Source organism: Staurois parvus, unplaced genomic scaffold (genome assembly GCF_062004578.1).
Source record: "Staurois parvus isolate SC_StPar_1 unplaced genomic scaffold, SC_StPar_1.0 ptg000513l, whole genome shotgun sequence".
Lineage (NCBI taxonomy): Eukaryota > Metazoa > Chordata > Amphibia > Anura > Ranidae > Staurois > Staurois parvus.
Genome location: NW_028318309.1, coordinates 2,371,117 through 2,388,144, shown reverse-complemented (window position 1 = coordinate 2,388,144; position 17,028 = coordinate 2,371,117). Strand labels below are relative to the sequence as shown.

The 17,028-nt window shown below is 40.3% G+C and overlaps 1 protein-coding gene across 12 annotated transcripts in view; it reads right to left on the bottom strand.

Annotated features, from left to right (window-relative positions):
• The window catches only part of TCF4 (transcription factor 4), a 701,501-nt gene that overhangs the window by 544,464 nt on the left and 140,009 nt on the right, over positions 1-17,028 (bottom strand). The window lies entirely within an intron of this gene.

The window sequence follows — 17,028 nt, the reverse complement described above, 5'->3', positions numbered from 1 at the left end:
ATCACACAACACCTTGAGAAGAAATGACATGCTAACAAGTCTATGGATGAACATGGACCAAAACTGATCCTAAATGAGGTTAACTTGTTTCTCAGCTTGGCATCCCTATGCCATTGTTCATTATCTCATATCTGTAAATCATGAAATAATAAATCCTTTCCACAATAGTATATATCCTCTCAAATTTAGGGAACTTTAACTTATATGCCAGTTAACAGTTATTGCAATTACCTTATGGTGCCACTTTCGGAATCATTATCAAAGGAGGAGAACCAGTACATAGTCTCAACACTTACTGCCCTCACACTTCTGATAACGAGAACATCAAAGGCGTCATCCCTCAGTAAGGGAGAAAGAACTACCTGACAACCACAATGAACAGGAACATGCTCAGAATGTTTAAAAATACTCTAAGGTGGGCATGTTTTGGGGATTTAAACCTTGCCTATCGCACTTGGTGTACTCTTAGGTGCATTACAGAAATGAGCTATGCCCATTCTGGTATTCTTGTCCATCAATTCAGTAATGTTAACAACCTGCTGTCTTGATGAGGCCAACTAAAGTGTATCTCCTAGCCTCCACACTCATTCTGCTGCAAGGACAAGCTGTTGAAGGTATGTATTTATTAAAACCAGTAATTGTATTTTAAAGTGTATCAGGATCTGACTTGTTATCAGCCTCCTGCACATCAGATAGGGAGGAGTATTATGGGCCCCCGTGGTTAGACACTCCAGAATTGTCCCTAATGGATCTAATTATGGATAGGCTACTGTGAATAATATGATCAGTATTCCTTACTGTGACTACTCTTACATGGGGATTCCTTGATAAATAGTCATCTGAGTTTGCAAATGATAGATGTCAGAGGTGCTAAAGATGTGTGGAATTGTACAACTGATTGGCTGTAATTGACTATTTTATGATGCATCAACCCAAAATGATTGCTCTGAACTCTGTAATGTTTATTTGTATTTCTCAATAAAACTTACTTTGAGATAAAAGAAGACAGGGAAGAGTAACACTAGTAGGCAATCCCATGTGCTGCTTGCACTTGTACTGACAAGAAACCCATTCACAACTGATAAGAGGAGTGACATGACCGTACTGTTGTTCCTTTAGGGATCATGCACACAGGGCATTTTTGCAGCCACTTTTAGGGGATACATGTTATCCTACAAAGCAACTTATTGACTCCCTGGTTATCTCTCGCCTTGACTATTGTAACTCCCTCCTCATTGGCCGACCTCATCGTAGGCTATCCCCTCTTCAGTCTATCATAAATGCTGCTGCCAGACTCATCCACCTTACTAACTGTTCTGTATCTGCCATCCCTCTCTGCCAATTCCTCCACTGGCTTCCAGTCAGTGTCCTCCACCCCTCTCTGCCAATCCCTCCACTGGCCTCCATTCAGTGTCCTCCACCCCTCTCTGCCAATCCCTCCACTGGCCTCCATTCAGTGTCCTCCACCCCTCTCTGCCAATTCCTCCACTGGCCTCCATTCAGTGTCCTCCATCCCTCTCTGCCAATTCCTCCACTGGCCTCCATTCAGTGTCCTCCACCCCTCTCTGCCAATTCCTCCACTGGCCTCCATTCAGTGTCCTCCACCCCTCTCTTCCAATCCCTCCACTGGCCTCCATTCAGTGTGCTCCACCCCTCTCTGCCAATCCCTCCACTGGCCTCCATTCAGTGTCCTCCACCCCTCTCTGCCAATCCCTCCTCTGGCCTCCATTCAGTGTGCTCCACCCCTCTCTGCCAATCCCTCCTCTGGTCTCCATTCAGTGTCCTCCACCCCTCCACTGGCTTCCCATAGCCCAACGGATAAAATTCAAAACATTAACAATAACATATAAAGCCATTTACAGCTGCCCCAAATTACATCACCAATCTTGTCGCCAAATATCACCCAAACCATACTCTCCACTCCTTGCATGACCTCCTGCTCTCTAGCTTCCTTGTCTCTTCCTCCCATGCTCGTCTCCAGGACTTCTTCAGAGCTTCCCTCATCCTCTGGAACTCTCTACCCCTATTCATCAGTCTATCGCCTACTCTGCAAACTTTTAGGTGATCTCTGAAAACCTATCTCTTCAGGGAAGCCTATCCTACCCTCAGCTAATAATGGGATCTTCTATTCCTCCTACCAGTCCATCCCCGCAGTTATTACCTTTTGCACCACTAGCCCCTCCCTCTTAGATTGTAAGCTCCCAGGATCAGGCCCTCCTAACCCTCTTGTACTGAACTGTATTGTTGCTGTATTGTCTCCTGTTATATTGTAAAGCGCTGAGCAAACTGTTGGTGCTATATAAATCCTGTATTATAATAATAATAATCCTATGTATAGGATATGACATACTGTATGACATAGACTTTTGGAAGCTTTTAGTGGCAGGGGATTTTATGAGCTGTAAACAAACCCCACAGTGTGTCCAGGAGCAGTGGTGTTTTGGCAGAAAAAACGCTTGACACATGTAAACGTGTATAGATGCATCTAAATGCGCAAAAACGAGTGTTAACATCAGGCACGTGTAGCGCATGCGCGTTAATTAATTTCATTGAATATAAAAAAACGTGATTCTTTTGACCTACTATGGTGTATTATGTGCATAAATAAAATACATTTACAATATATATATCTAAAATCACCTCTATGAATATTGTGCTACATTTATGTACTTATGTGTGTGGTTTAAATATTTAAAATAAATAAATATGTGAAATTCAAATGAGTGGATCGCCTACACCATACACATACTCATACTAGTGTGTTACTATGATAAAAAAACAAATAAATGTGCTGCGCTCCACTATATGAAAATTGTGAAAAAAATAAAAAAAAATGTATACATATACAATATATAATTCAAATCAATTTTAAATTAATCTTAAATTAATTTTATATAACTTATTTGAGTCTGCTTTTATAGTATGCAAATCCCCTACAAATGCTTGCTTATTTCCAAAAAACAATCCTTGACTATTTGTGATATCTTTCACTAGTAAAAATTATACGAAAAAAGTCCACCTGTCTAAATTGTCCCTAGTATGTGTATGTATGAATGTAAGTTAGGGACCTTAGATTGTACGCCCCTTGAGGGTTAGGGACTGATGTGAATGTACAATATATATATATATATATATATATATATATGTAAAGCACTGCGTAAATTGACGGCGTTATATAAATATCTGAAATAAATAAATGTGCATCCTCTACAAAAAAGGATTACTTTGGTTGGATAATATATCTCATCCAGTCATTTCACAACCTGCTCATCATGAGAGCACATACGCAAGCTTTACATTTTACCGCTCCGTTTCCACCACCCCCCTCTGCCAATCCCTCCACTGGCTCCCGATTGCCCAACGGATTAAATTCAAAATACTAACACTGACGTACAAAGCTGTCCATAACATCGCCCCGAACTACATCTCCGACCTAATATCAAAATACCACCCAAAACACACTCTCCTCACAAGACCTCCTTCTCTCTAGCTCCCTGGTCTCCTCCTCCCATGCCCGCCTCCAGGACTTTTCCAGGGCATCACCCATCCTCTGGAACTCCCTGCCCCAATCCATCAGACTATCACCTACTCTCCTCTCCTTTAGGCGCACCCTGAAAACCCACCTCTTCAGGGAAGCCTACCCCACCGCCGCTACCTGCCGATCTCCTCCTCTCTTCCCACCACTCCATCCCCCACAGCTTTTCCTCCCGTACCACTATCCCCTCCCTCCAAGGAGCAGGGCCCTCGAACCCCTCGTGTATCGCATTGTATTGTCATTGTACTGTCTCGTGTATTGTCTCCCATTGTAATGTACAGCGCTGAGCGAACTATTGGCGCTATATAAATACTATATAATAATAATAATAATAATATCTCAAGTTTTCTTTTACTCAGTCTACTTCCTATGTGGGTATGTGGGCATTTACTATGACATTTCTGCATTGTTCTGATATACATCCTCTATATAAAAGGATTACTTTGGTTGGATAATATATCTCATCAAATCATTTCACATCCTGCTCATCAAGAGAGCACATATGCAAGCTTTACATTTTACCACTCCGTTTCCGCCACCCCCCTCTGCCATTCCCTCCACTGGCTCCCGATTGCCCAACGGATTAAATTCAAAATACTAACACTGACGTACAAAGCTGTCCATAATATCGCCCCAAACTACATCTCCGACCTAATATCCAAATACCACCCAAAACATACTCTCCGCTCCTCACAAGACCTCCTTCTCTCTAGCTCCCTGGTCTCCTCCTCCCATGCCCGCCTCCAGGACTTCTCCAGGGCATCACCCATCCTCTGGAACTCCCTACCCCAATCCATCAGACTACTCTTCTTTCCTTTAGGCGCACCCTGAAAACCCACCTCTTCAGGGAAGCCTACCCCACCCCCTGCTAACTGCCAATCTCCTCCTCTCTTCCCACCATTCCATCCCCCACAGCTTTTCCTCCCGTACCACTATCCCCTCCCTCCAAGGAGCAGGGCACTCGAACCCCTCGTGTATCGCATTGTATTGTCATTGTACTGTCTCGTGTATTGTCTCCCACTGTAATGTACAGCGCTGAGTGAACTATTGGTGCTATATAAATACTGCATAATAATAATAATAATATCTCAAGTTTTCTTTTACTCAGTCTGCTTCCTATGTGGGTATGTGGGCATTTACTATGACATTTCTGCGTTGTTATGATGTACATCCTCTATATAAAAGGATTACTTTGGTTGGATAATATATCTCATCCAATCATTTCACAACCTGCTCATCATGAGAGCACATACGCAAGCTTTACATTTTATCTCAAGTTTTCTTTCACTCAGTCTGCTTCCTATGTGGGTAGGTGACGAGGACACTTTAGTTTAACCGGCGCTCCTCCATACAGAGGAAAAGTGTTCAGCGAGAGTGCACTGTAATAAATATATTAATAAGCCGACAAGACGTCCTGCTGCCGCCTCTATTCCGAGGCTCTAATTGAACAGTTTGCAAAGCCTGCGAGTCTACTGAGCATAATTGCGGGGATTGAAAGCGCAGACAGAAAAATATCAGAGTGTCAACAAAATCAAACATAATATAATTACTTCAAACCGACTGGAGCAATTATGTCTTGAGAAGGCGAAAAGGTCTGCGAGAGGAGCTCGTGCTTCATTATGTTATAGGAGGGGAGGCTTGAATGACCTCAGTGCTAATCACATGCCAATACACTTAGCGGGTTAACACCCTTTTCAGCCAGCTTGATCCCAAGTGGCCCTGACACCTCCTAAACTATTATTTCATGTGAACCTACACCCAGGATAAAGGCTTTTATTAAACCTCTCTGCAGCATTTCATACGTTCACAGGAATTTTTCCCAGCAATTTTGAAAGAAGGTACTTTATTCTGGAAAAGTATATAAACCATGAGCAGGCAGTGTTTACTGAAGGTAACCTCTGTTTTCTCCCCCCCCCCCCCCCCATCATATAGTCTGCTTTAGCTAATGTCAGATTTACTTTAAATTTAAAATATGTATACATATTGACAAGTGCTATTACTATGCTGTTGTTGACAGTTGATAATTTCACACCATGTGCCGTAGTGCGAAATATTCCTAAATTCCACTGTGAATTGTTTATTCCACATGGATACGTTTCAAGTGATCAGGTCGCAGTGATAACAAATACTTCCCCGGCAATATTGGCTGCACAGTGAGCTTTAGTGTATCAAGCAATCAAACATTCTCCCACGCACACCATCCGTTAAAACAAAAAGAAAAAAAATACTTTCATCTACAGATGAGTCCCACCTCCACCCACAATAAAGTGTGTTGAGTGTATTAGGTTCAGTCCACCCACAACTGATATTTTAGTTCTTGGCAGATTCTGAAGAGTTAAGCTGATGAATTGGAGAAAATTCAAGCCATGTGCAGCCCTGTTGGTCCGACATTCTTCGATCTGCAAATCCAATTGTCCCATCGAAAGTAGCCACTGTTTGTGTATTCAGACCACCACTGGTTCCAGCTGTCATGATACAACAGACGGCAGAGGAGACTCGTCCATCCATGCTAGTCTACATGGATAGAGGAATCGTAGACACATTTTAAACAACCAAAGAGTTCATTTTATCTCATGGGGACTCTATTGATGAGATCTCTACACTGAGTTCAAATATGGACAGGAACAAAAGAGGAAATTACAGCAATATAAATATCTGTCTGCTGGGGTATCCAAGACATAAAAGAAACATGAAAGAGGAACTGGTGAAAATATCAAGCCTGATTAATCATCACTGACAACAAATCTGCTTCTGTCCAGTTTCCCTCTCTTTATTCTGCTAAAAGCACCCCCCCCAATTGTCCCATCGAAAGTAGCCACTGTTCGTGTATTCAGACCACCACTGGTTCCAGCTGTCATGATACAATAGCCAGCAGAGGAGACTCGTCCATCCATGCTAGTCTACATGGATAGAGGAATCGTAGACACATTTTAAACATCCAAAGAGTTCATTTTATCTCATGGTGACTCTATTGATGAGATCTCTACACTGAGTTCCAGGGTCTACAAACCTTCTGTAACCAAGATGAGAGTTTATGGATAATGCAACGGGAGGAGCTGGAGCACCAACATTTCAAATGTGGACAGGAACAAAAGAGAAAATTACAGCAATGTAAATACAGTATCTGTCTGTTGGGGTGTCCAAGATATAAAAGAAACTGGGAAAGTCTCAGCCCACCTACAAATAAAATATCAATTTTGATTGGATTGGAGCATTAGCAACAGCCAGGGTGTCAGTATCTGGAGGAACTGGTAAAAATATCAATCCTGATTATTCATCACTGACAACAAATCTGCTTCTGTCCAGTTTCCCTCTCTTTATTCTGCTAAAAGCACTCCCCCCCCCCCAAATACAAGTTTATCCTCTTCTCAATTTTTCCAATAGTGTGTTCTAAGCCATAGGGTCTCTGGATAGAATTGATATTATGTAGAATATAAGGTTTGGAACATCATGAGAAGTTACACTAAAGCAGGCCATAGATGGACTGAAATTGGGATGGTTCAGCAGGGACCGGCCAAGATTTGATCCATCTATGGGCAGTAGTGGAAGAAAAGAAAATTGCAAAATCTGTGGGCTGCGTTATAAAGAAGAGGTTATTGAACTATCAATAGCACTGGAGTTGTAAAGTCTTCTTCTACATAAAAATCAATAGTGGTCTGATCTGCCTGCTCACCTAGAAGATGAGGGGGAACATCCAAATTTCAAACATGGAGACAGTAAAGGCTTAATCTACTCTCAGAGGAGACTTAAGATTGACACTTTGGGGTTTATTTACTAAAGCTGGAGAGTCCAAAATCAGACTCCCTTCTGCATAGAAACCAATCAGCTTCTAACCTCAGCTTGTTCAATGAAGCTTTGGCAATGAAACCTGGAAGCTGATTGGTTTCTATGCAGAAGGGAGTCTGATTTTGGACTCTCCAGCTTTAGTAAATAAACCCCACAGGGTCGCACTGTAATGAGATAGGTGGTACCATCAATATCAAAACAATAAATCGCATATTACTAGCACACCAAAACCCTCCTTAATTGCAAGTTTATCAGTAGAAGCAATATTCTTCTCTAAATGTCCCTTTTACTACCACTAAAAACAGTTATTACTAGGGCACGGCTTTCAAGGTCAGGATATCACATTCCCAGTTAGGGTTGCCTCTGCCTAAGGGAACTTAGGCAGAGGCAACCTATTGTGTAATAAAGAGATAATAACTGAGCTACTAATGTCATCAAGTAACCATCTTCAATGGTTCTAAACCCAGAGCATTTATGTAATTTATCTTAAAGCAGAACTCCACCCAAAACTTATTTTTACTTTTTGCTATAGACAGAATTAAAAACATAACAGAGGTTTTTGGCCTTTTCCACTCTTTATTAACAGGAAAATACGTTTTGGATAGGGGTACACGTTAACTTGAGTATTCTGTAATCCACTGGAGGAAGAATCCTGAAAGCATCCCACAGGGTCACTAGGAGTATTCTTCCTGCAGTTTGTGCTGTGTATCATTCTCGCTCTCTACTTTCTAAAACTTATGCATTTTATATGTCTTTTTCTCCACTTACAGTTTCAATAATCCAATACAAACTTTTAAAGCAGAATCAATCTGACATCTGAGAAAGCTTTTTTTTCCTGTATATGAGTTGCAGCAATGTGCCCATAGAGTGTGTTTGGGAATGGATCTTCTGCATTACAAGCAGGGAGTCCAAGATCACGGATAAAAGAGTGTAAGGAGGAGCACCATAGCAATGCTTAGATGGATAACAGGAGTACTGATTAGGTTGGCCATGATCCCTGTATGCATATCAAAGCTTACTTTTTCCATTTGACTCAAGTATATCTTTAGGAATGAAAGTAGCACTATAGGCAAAACTTTTGTTTTCATTTTGGATAGAGTATGGGAGGCTTATAACTCCTGTCGGATTATTTTTTGCCATCTGTGTCCCATTGGGGAGATTTACCTTCATGTCCTGTCTCACAGTCAAAACAGGAAGTGGGAACCCCCAGGTCACCAGAACTAGTGTCCCCTTTGGAATATTTCCTATCTACTATTTTTTTGGGACAGCGCAAATTTTTTTTTTAACTTTCACTTTCGATGATAAGGGTAAACAGGACAAATAGAGAGGATGAATCTTCCTAATGGGGGCACAGATTGAAATAAAAACCAGGCAGGTGTTCTAATCCATCTCCACTCCATCCAAAACTAAAAAAAAAGTGTTGCCTTCATGTTCTCCCTGTGACTGCGTGGGTTTCCTCCGGGTACTCCGGTTTCCTCCCAGACTCCATAGACATGCTGGTAGGTTAATTGGCTCCTGTTTAAAAAAATTGTCCCTAGTATGTGTATGTATGAATGTGAGTTAGGGACTTTAGATTGTACACCCCTTGAGGGTTAAGGACTGATGTGAATGTACAATATATATGTATGTAAAAGCGCAGCGTAAATTGACGGCGCTATATAAGTACCTGAAATAAAATAATAATAACTAGCTTATTTCCACCTATAATTTTTTTAATGTCCAAAAAAAACCATGGTGTCTCTTTTTCACCACAGTTTCAGTGAGGCCACTTCTCACAGTGGCCTTCATCAAAGCATGAAGGGTTGGGACAAAGCACTGACTTTCAAATTGAAGTCAAAATTTGCATGCTAGAATTTCCAGGCATTCAGGTCCCCTATTGGCAAACATCTCTTACTTTCCTTACAGCAGCCTTTCTCAGCCAGTGTTTCAAAGGACCCTATGATTCTTCTAGAGCAGCCTTTTTTCAACCCTTCAACCATTTTACCCCAAAGGAACCCTAAAATAGTTTTCAGGTCTCAGGGAACCCTTCCTAATATAAATGTATTGGGAGTCAATGTGAAATATGCCTCTTACACTGGAGGATAGTAGAAAGAATGAAACCTTTTGGCTCCATGCACACGGGGCGTTTTAATAATGCTGGTAGCGTTAGCTGTGTAAAGTCATGTTAAAAACGCAAATGTTTTTCAGCATTTTTGCATTAGAATTTAGCCACATTTTTCCGCGTTTGCTAGAGTTGTTTACACACAAAAATTTTTTTTTTTTTGCTCAAAAAAAATTCAAAAGTGCTGGTTTGCCACATTTTTACCATGTTTTGCTGCGTTTTTCAGCGCTAGAGCATTTGTACAGCTAATTAACTCCTCTAGAAACCCACTAGTTCTGGGGTTTTTTACAGCTAAAACATGCCCCTGCCAAAAAACACTGATTTAAGCCAATGTGTGCATGGACACATAGAATAACATGCTGGGGAGTTTACTGGCTGTAGATAAAAATGCCAAAAGCCAAAAACATTCAGTGTGCATGAGGACTTACAGTGCTGCTCAGATCATTGGTATCCTGCAGCTGGCTTTAGCCAAAGGCATTGGTCCTAGAACTATCCAGGCACCATCAAATGGTTGGCCAATCAGCCACAGTTTAAGATGCCCCTAGCAAACTCTAGAGGAACCTTGGGATTCCACAGAACCCTTTTTGAGAATGGCTGCTCTAGAGGCTGTTGGAGTTCCTTGAGAAATTAGCAATTTCTGCCTTTCAGTAAAGAACTGAAACCAATAGTCTTTGAGCTACAGTGCCTTACAAAAGCATTTACCCCCCTTGTGTTTTTCCTGTTTGGTCTTAATCTCTGATTAATGCCATTCTTGCCCCATCTGTGGGTTTTGGTGGGAGACCATACTCTTTTCATTTTGTTACAATGAATTTAACGGTGCTCTGTAGAATATTCAAAGTTTGGGATATTTTTTTATAACACAACCCTGATCTTTACTTAAACTCCACCCTGATCTCTACTTTTTTTTATACCTGCAAAACAGGTGTATTGCATTTATACTGACATCATGTGACAGATTATGTTACACTTTGATTGCAGACAGGTAGACATTATGTAGTCATCAGATGTGGAAATCATGTGATTTGGTGGCCAGAAGCATGCTCTGATTGTGAGATGCATTTGGGCTGCCATTAACAATTAATTAGCACCTGCACATCTTGCAAGGACGGTACGTTCAGGTGCAGTGAACGCACACGGAATGTGCCTGTCCCGGTGTGAACGGGTCCTCAGCCTGGTGAAACAAACAGCTATTTCTTCAGTGCAACAAATATCAGAAATCTGCTACAAAGTTTATTGAAATCCCTGCAATGTACATTGTTAACATTGAATACCCATTTTTTTCTCAACAAAATTGTAGTTAATCTCAAATTTAGATTTTAGCTGTTATTTGCTAGGGTCCTGCCTAACTGCCAACACTGATGCTGGAGGCAGAACCTGAACTGGGTCTACAGACCATATAATAAGCAGCAATGTACAAAAATATCTTTAGCTTCTTGTTTACAGAGACCATTGCTTTCACTATTCATTAGAGGGAAGGTTAAAAATCTTGGCAGGAAAGGAGATTAGGAAGGCAAGACAGGGTGAAAAATTAGGACGGGCCTTGCTACATGTGTTGTTGTATTGACTAAACAGACTGACTGGACGCAGATCTCACAGTTTACTTCTGTGTTCATGTGAATACACAGACTGCTTGATCTGGAAAAAAAAACTATTAGAACACGATAACAGAAAAAGAATTTAAAGAAAAATTTCAAGCCACACAAATCATTAAATATAATCAATAAACACCAACACCACCAAACATACAGGTGGCACAAATGAAGGAAGCTGGTAGTGGGAGATTCCATGTCCCCACATCAAACACTGGGGTGAACTTAATGCCTTAGGACCTTGTGCACACAGGTATTTGTTCATTTCAGACCTGCATTTCACCCTTATCAGGGCAATTTGAATACATAAGCAGCCTGAAGCAATATAGAATAAAATTTAGGTCAAGTGGAGGTCAGAAACACCTCTGAAGAAACAGAAACATCTCAAATGCAAGCTAAATGCATGCTAAATAAGATGGTAATTGTCCTTCAACACAGACATCAAAAATTTAAGATATTAGAGAGCTTAAACCATTACAATGTAGAAGCTGGGTTTACACCAAATACGTAATTCAGGACAAGGTAAGACATGTCCAAAGTAGGCCTATACAGCAAGTAGGTTAAACATATTCATCCAAAATACATCATCCAGTTTTTGAAGAGTAAAGACCAAAATGATAGCGGACCTCAACCTGCACATTAATAGCAAATGGAATAATTTCCCATAGATCCAAAATATATATATAATAGATGTAAAAAACTGAAAATAGAATTTTGATTGCTATACCTCTCAGGGCTGCCGAGAGATCGTAAGGGTCCTTAAGGGAATGTAGCCTGTCCCAAAGGTGAGAGGCAAAGAGAAAAAGAAGAAATGATTAGGAGATAAGAAATAGAAGCAGGGCGAGTGGTTATCAAGAAAAGAGGGATGTGAGGGAGGAAAGGAGATGAGTGCGGACCAACTAAACTTGCTCAAGTGGACCTCCAAGATCCTAAAAATGTAGTATATGTCAGTGAATCGACAGTTCTGAGGGTTTATGCTTGGGATCCCACTGTGCAGAAACAATCTTCCTTGCCATTTACCGATGTCATAATTCTCTCCATCAGTTTAGAAAGTGAAGTGAAAAAAAAAAAGGTCTGGCTATACACTTAAAAAATTGCCTCCCTGACTCAGGCAATATCATGACACGAAATTGTTAAATATGTATCTTTTATAGCAAGGGTCTCCAAACTTTTCAAAGGGCCAGTTTACGGTCCTTCAGACTTCAGGAGGCCCCGATTGTTGCCAGTGGGGTTAAAAAATGTCCCAGGCCCAGCATCCGTGAAAATAAGCATGGTTGGTGGTCAGCAGGAGGAAGAATAGTGCCCCATCATTGGTATTAGTGAGAGAAATAGTGCCCCATTGTTGGTGTCAGTGAGAGGAATAGTGTCTCATATCATTGGATTAGTGCCTCAAGGGAGAGTTAAAGGTTAGCAAAGGGCCACATCCGGATCTCGGGCCGCAGTTTGGAGACCCTTGTAGGGACAAAGGGCTTCACCTTTTGCTATATGGCCTGTACAGGGTCAATTATTAAATGTACTTTTTGTGATAAACTTCCCAATCAGCCCAATCTATCTCAAAAATTCAATAAACCAACATATTCCAAAAGGTGATGATCAAATCTAAACTAAAATAATAATAAACCACCCCTCTAATATATATTCCAAAATCATCAAATATAAATGATAAAATAACATAAATAAAATAAAATATAATAAATTAAAATATATATAAAAGTGTCCAAATCTCCAAAAAATAATAATAATAATAATAATAAGTGTCCAAATCTCCAAAAAAGTATGTAATATAAACAAATAAATGTCCAAAAAATCCCAAGAAAAACAAAAACGTTCTTTATGTGTTCAGTGAAGCAAAACGATTATCCAAAAATGCCTTGTTATCCTCAAAAGTAAAAAGAAAAATATATCATAGTGTAATATCCTCAAACATATATATATGCTTCACACTGTGCAAAACTCAAATCACACCAAAAATAGTGAAAAATCAATAAATAAAAATAAACGTGAGAACTCGTGATCACTCCAATCTCAAGTGAAAAGTGATACTAGGTATCAATATCCTATATACTCCAGCCAAAGTAGATGCTAAATACCATTACCCTCTTATGGTATATTCAGGCATATACTGTTAGATAGGAAAGGCATTCCTCCATCACTCTTATCCCGGGGTATTCCTCATATGGACAAAGAGAAGGCTCAATCAGGCAGATTTCATAAAAAGATATAAATTTATTCCACACTTACATGTAAAAACACTTTATCCAGCTCTCTGTACTGCACATTTCAGTCTCTGGTTGAAAAAACGATCGTTTCCAACCGACAAAATGGCCGCGGCGACACCCCCGGTCAGCGTGCGTGCCTAATGACGTCACTCCCCCTTCGGATGAGGTCCGGAGGTGACGAGGCGCGTTGGGGGAGTGACGTCATTACGCACGCACGCTGACCGGGGGTGTCGCCGCGGCCATTTTGTCGGTTGGAAACGATCGTTTTTTCAACCAGAGACTGAAATGTGCAGTACAGAGAGCTGGATAAAGTGTTTTTACATGTAAGTGTGGAATAAATTTATATCTTTTTATGAAATCTGCCTGATTGAGCCTTCTCTTTGTCCATATGAGGAATACCCCGGGATAAGAGTGATGGAGGAATGCCTTTCCTATCTAACAGTATATGCCTGAATATACCATAAGAGGGTAATGGTATTTAGCATCTACTTTGGCTGGAGTATATAGGATATTGATACCTAGTATCACTTTTCACTTGAGATTGGAGTGATCACGAGTTCTCACGTTTATTTTTATTTATTGATTTTTCACTATTTTTGGTGTGATTTGAGTTTTGCACAGTGTGAAGCATATATATATGTTTGAGGATATTACACTATGATATATTTTTCTTTTTACTTTTGAGGATAACAAGGCATTTTTGGATAATCGTTTTGCTTCACTGAACACATAAAGAACGTTTTTGTTTTTCTTGGGATTTTTTGGACATTTATTTGTTTATATTACATACTTTTTTGGAGATTTGGACACTTATTATTATTATTATTATTTTTTGGAGATTTGGACACTTTTATATATATTTTAATTTATTATATTTTATTTTATTTATGTTATTTTATCATTTATATTTGATGATTTTGGAATATATATTAGAGGGGTGGTTTATTATTATTTTAGTTTAGATTTGATCATCACCTTTTGGAATATGTTGGTTTATTGAATTTTTGAGATAGATTGGGCTGATTGGGAAGTTTATCACAAAAAGTACATTTAATAGTTTATTCACTTCCTAGGGAGGAAGTAGTGTTTTGTGGCTGTATAGGAGCTTTTTGATTGATTGTACAGGGTCAATGTTGTGTCTGCATCTTCAGCCATTTTTGACACTCTCATTTGGGATGGGTAGCAAATTGCTTAGAGGAATATGAAAGAGTCTACATTATGACAGCCAACGTTGAGCAATGGGCAACCTAACAGCTCATCACATTCCTTTTAACATGCAGGCTGGGAAGTTCAAGCAAACTTTCTTAAAGCCTAACTTGAAAATGAAGCTGAAGTTGATTGAAGCCACTTAGAAATGAATTTTTAATAAATTTCTATCTGGTTATTACCAATTAGCTACATTAAAGCGTATCTAAACTTTTACTTTTTAGCTTTAGATAGAGCACTAAGAGGGTAGAACCTCTGTGAGGTTTTTATTGCTGTGTCCCTGATCTCTCTATTCATCCTAATGACCACTATCATTAAGACAGAAAGTGGTAAGAAATCTATGATATTGAGTCACAAGAACAGAAATAGAGGAAAAATCGTCTAACAGGGTCAACTGTTTGCATGACAACTGTGTAAAGGAGGTTTCCGTATTTGAAAAGATTTTTTTCGGTCTCTGGTACACAAAATAAGAGGAAAGCTCCCCAATGAGACACAAATGGTAACAAAAAAACTGAAAGGGGTTTCACCCTATAAACTTAAAAGAAAAGGTCTAGATTAGAGTTTAGATTTGCCAAGAAACAAAGAAAATAAAAAATGAATAGCTGACCAGGGGCGGACTGACCATTTGGAAACTTGGGCACTGCCCGAGGGCCCGGGGTCAGTAGGGGACCCCATGATATGCCCCTGGTACCTTTTTCATAGGCTTTTTTGAGTTTGGGCAAGGACACATGGGCCCCATGATCCCCTATTGCCCGGGGGCCCCATGAGTTGTCAGTTCGCCCCTGTAGCTGACTGAATACTATTAAAATGCTAGTGTGTGGCAGGCAAAAGATGGAGTTAGATCAACCTGATGACCTTTAACTTTACTGGAACTACAACTCTCAGCAAGGAAATAGGAACTATGCTTAATACAGACCATGTGAGCAACAGCATGCCCTATCACACACATCAGCTCTACGGGCCAGGGCACACAGACCTTATTCCTACTGTTTTCAGGGAACGTGCAATTCCTCCAGCCCGTGCTTACAGATAATATCTATCTCTGCCGCTCATCCTCCACTAGAGGTCGGGTCTATTTGTTTTTCTGTATTACGACAGAAAACGTGCAAAGCTCACTCTATTAGCCTGTGCAGCATCAGTGAGTAGCCTTAATTAACAGTGACAGATAAAGCCATCTCATGTCCGTAATGAAATTACAGAAGGTTGACATAGCACAGGGAACCGATACATGCATTACAGTCTAATTGGAGGCTTCTCTTTCATATCTCTGTACAGAGCTGAACACACGTCTCGGAAACAAACAAAAAATAGGACACCGGCGAATGGTCTAAATTCTGTATTTGGAGCATAACTGGCAATGAACATGTAACAGTAAATATGTGCAAAAGTAACATTGAAGTGAAAACTTCTAATGGCCAGTTCACCTGAAAAGAAATTGCCTGAAAACCATCTTCAGGCACTATATATACAGTGCTCAGAATAAATGAGTACACCCCAATAGATTTGTCAGAACACCATTACTTTTCTTTCAGAATCAACATTTTCTTTGGGACACTATACTATAAAATACTTCCACAAATGCGGGCCATTGATTGCAAACAAGATTTTGTTAATTTTCCTAACAATTTAATTCAAGACCATGTTGCAAAAATGAATATGCCCCAATGAAAGTCTTAGGAGCAAAGCTGTGCTGTGCAGAGAGATACCAAGCAGCATGTCCTTGCTGACAGGAGAAAGACTTGTGTTTACACAAAGGTCTCTCTCTTGTCAGGTTTCCCCGATGATCACCAAGTGCCGGGGGTAATAGGGACCCGGTGATTATTATTATTATACAGTATTTATAAAGCGCCAATAGTTTGCTCAGCGCTGTACATTACAAAGGGGGACAGAACATGTGACAGAACAATACCAATACAATGCAAAACATGAGGGGATTGAGGGCCCTGCTCTTTCGAGCTTACAATCTAGGAGGGAGGGGATGGTGGCACAGGAGGAGATAGCTGTGGGGGATGGGGTGGTAGGAAGAGTGGAGGAGGTTGGCAGGTTAGCAGGGGGTGGGGTAGGCTTCCCTGAAGAGATGGGTTTTCAGGGTGCGCCTAAAGGAGAGGAGAGTAGGTGATAATCTGATGGGTTGGGGCAGGGAGTTCCAGAGGATGGGTGACACCCTGGAGAAGTCCTGGAGGCGGGAATGGGAGGAGGAGACCAGGGAACTAGAGAGAAGGAGGTCTTGTGAGGAGCAGAGTGTTACATCTCTAGCCGCCAATGGCGACAGCATATGTGATTTTACGCAGCCCTGTATCAGTACTACTACTATAGGGTGGCGGGCAATCAGTAAATATGTGTATTTATTTTTTTTTCCAGTAAACGTGAATTTAGCCTTAGATAGATAGATAGATAGATAGATAGATAGATAGATAGATAGATAGATATACTGTATGTACAAATAACAATATAACACATAAAGCAGGCCATAGAAAACAGATGGCAAAACTATGGGAAACTAGGTTTGGAAAAGCTGGGAAATTATGATGGTGTGTTTCTATAGATCTGTAGTTTTTATTATACTGTATGTATACAATCTTTTTTACAAGT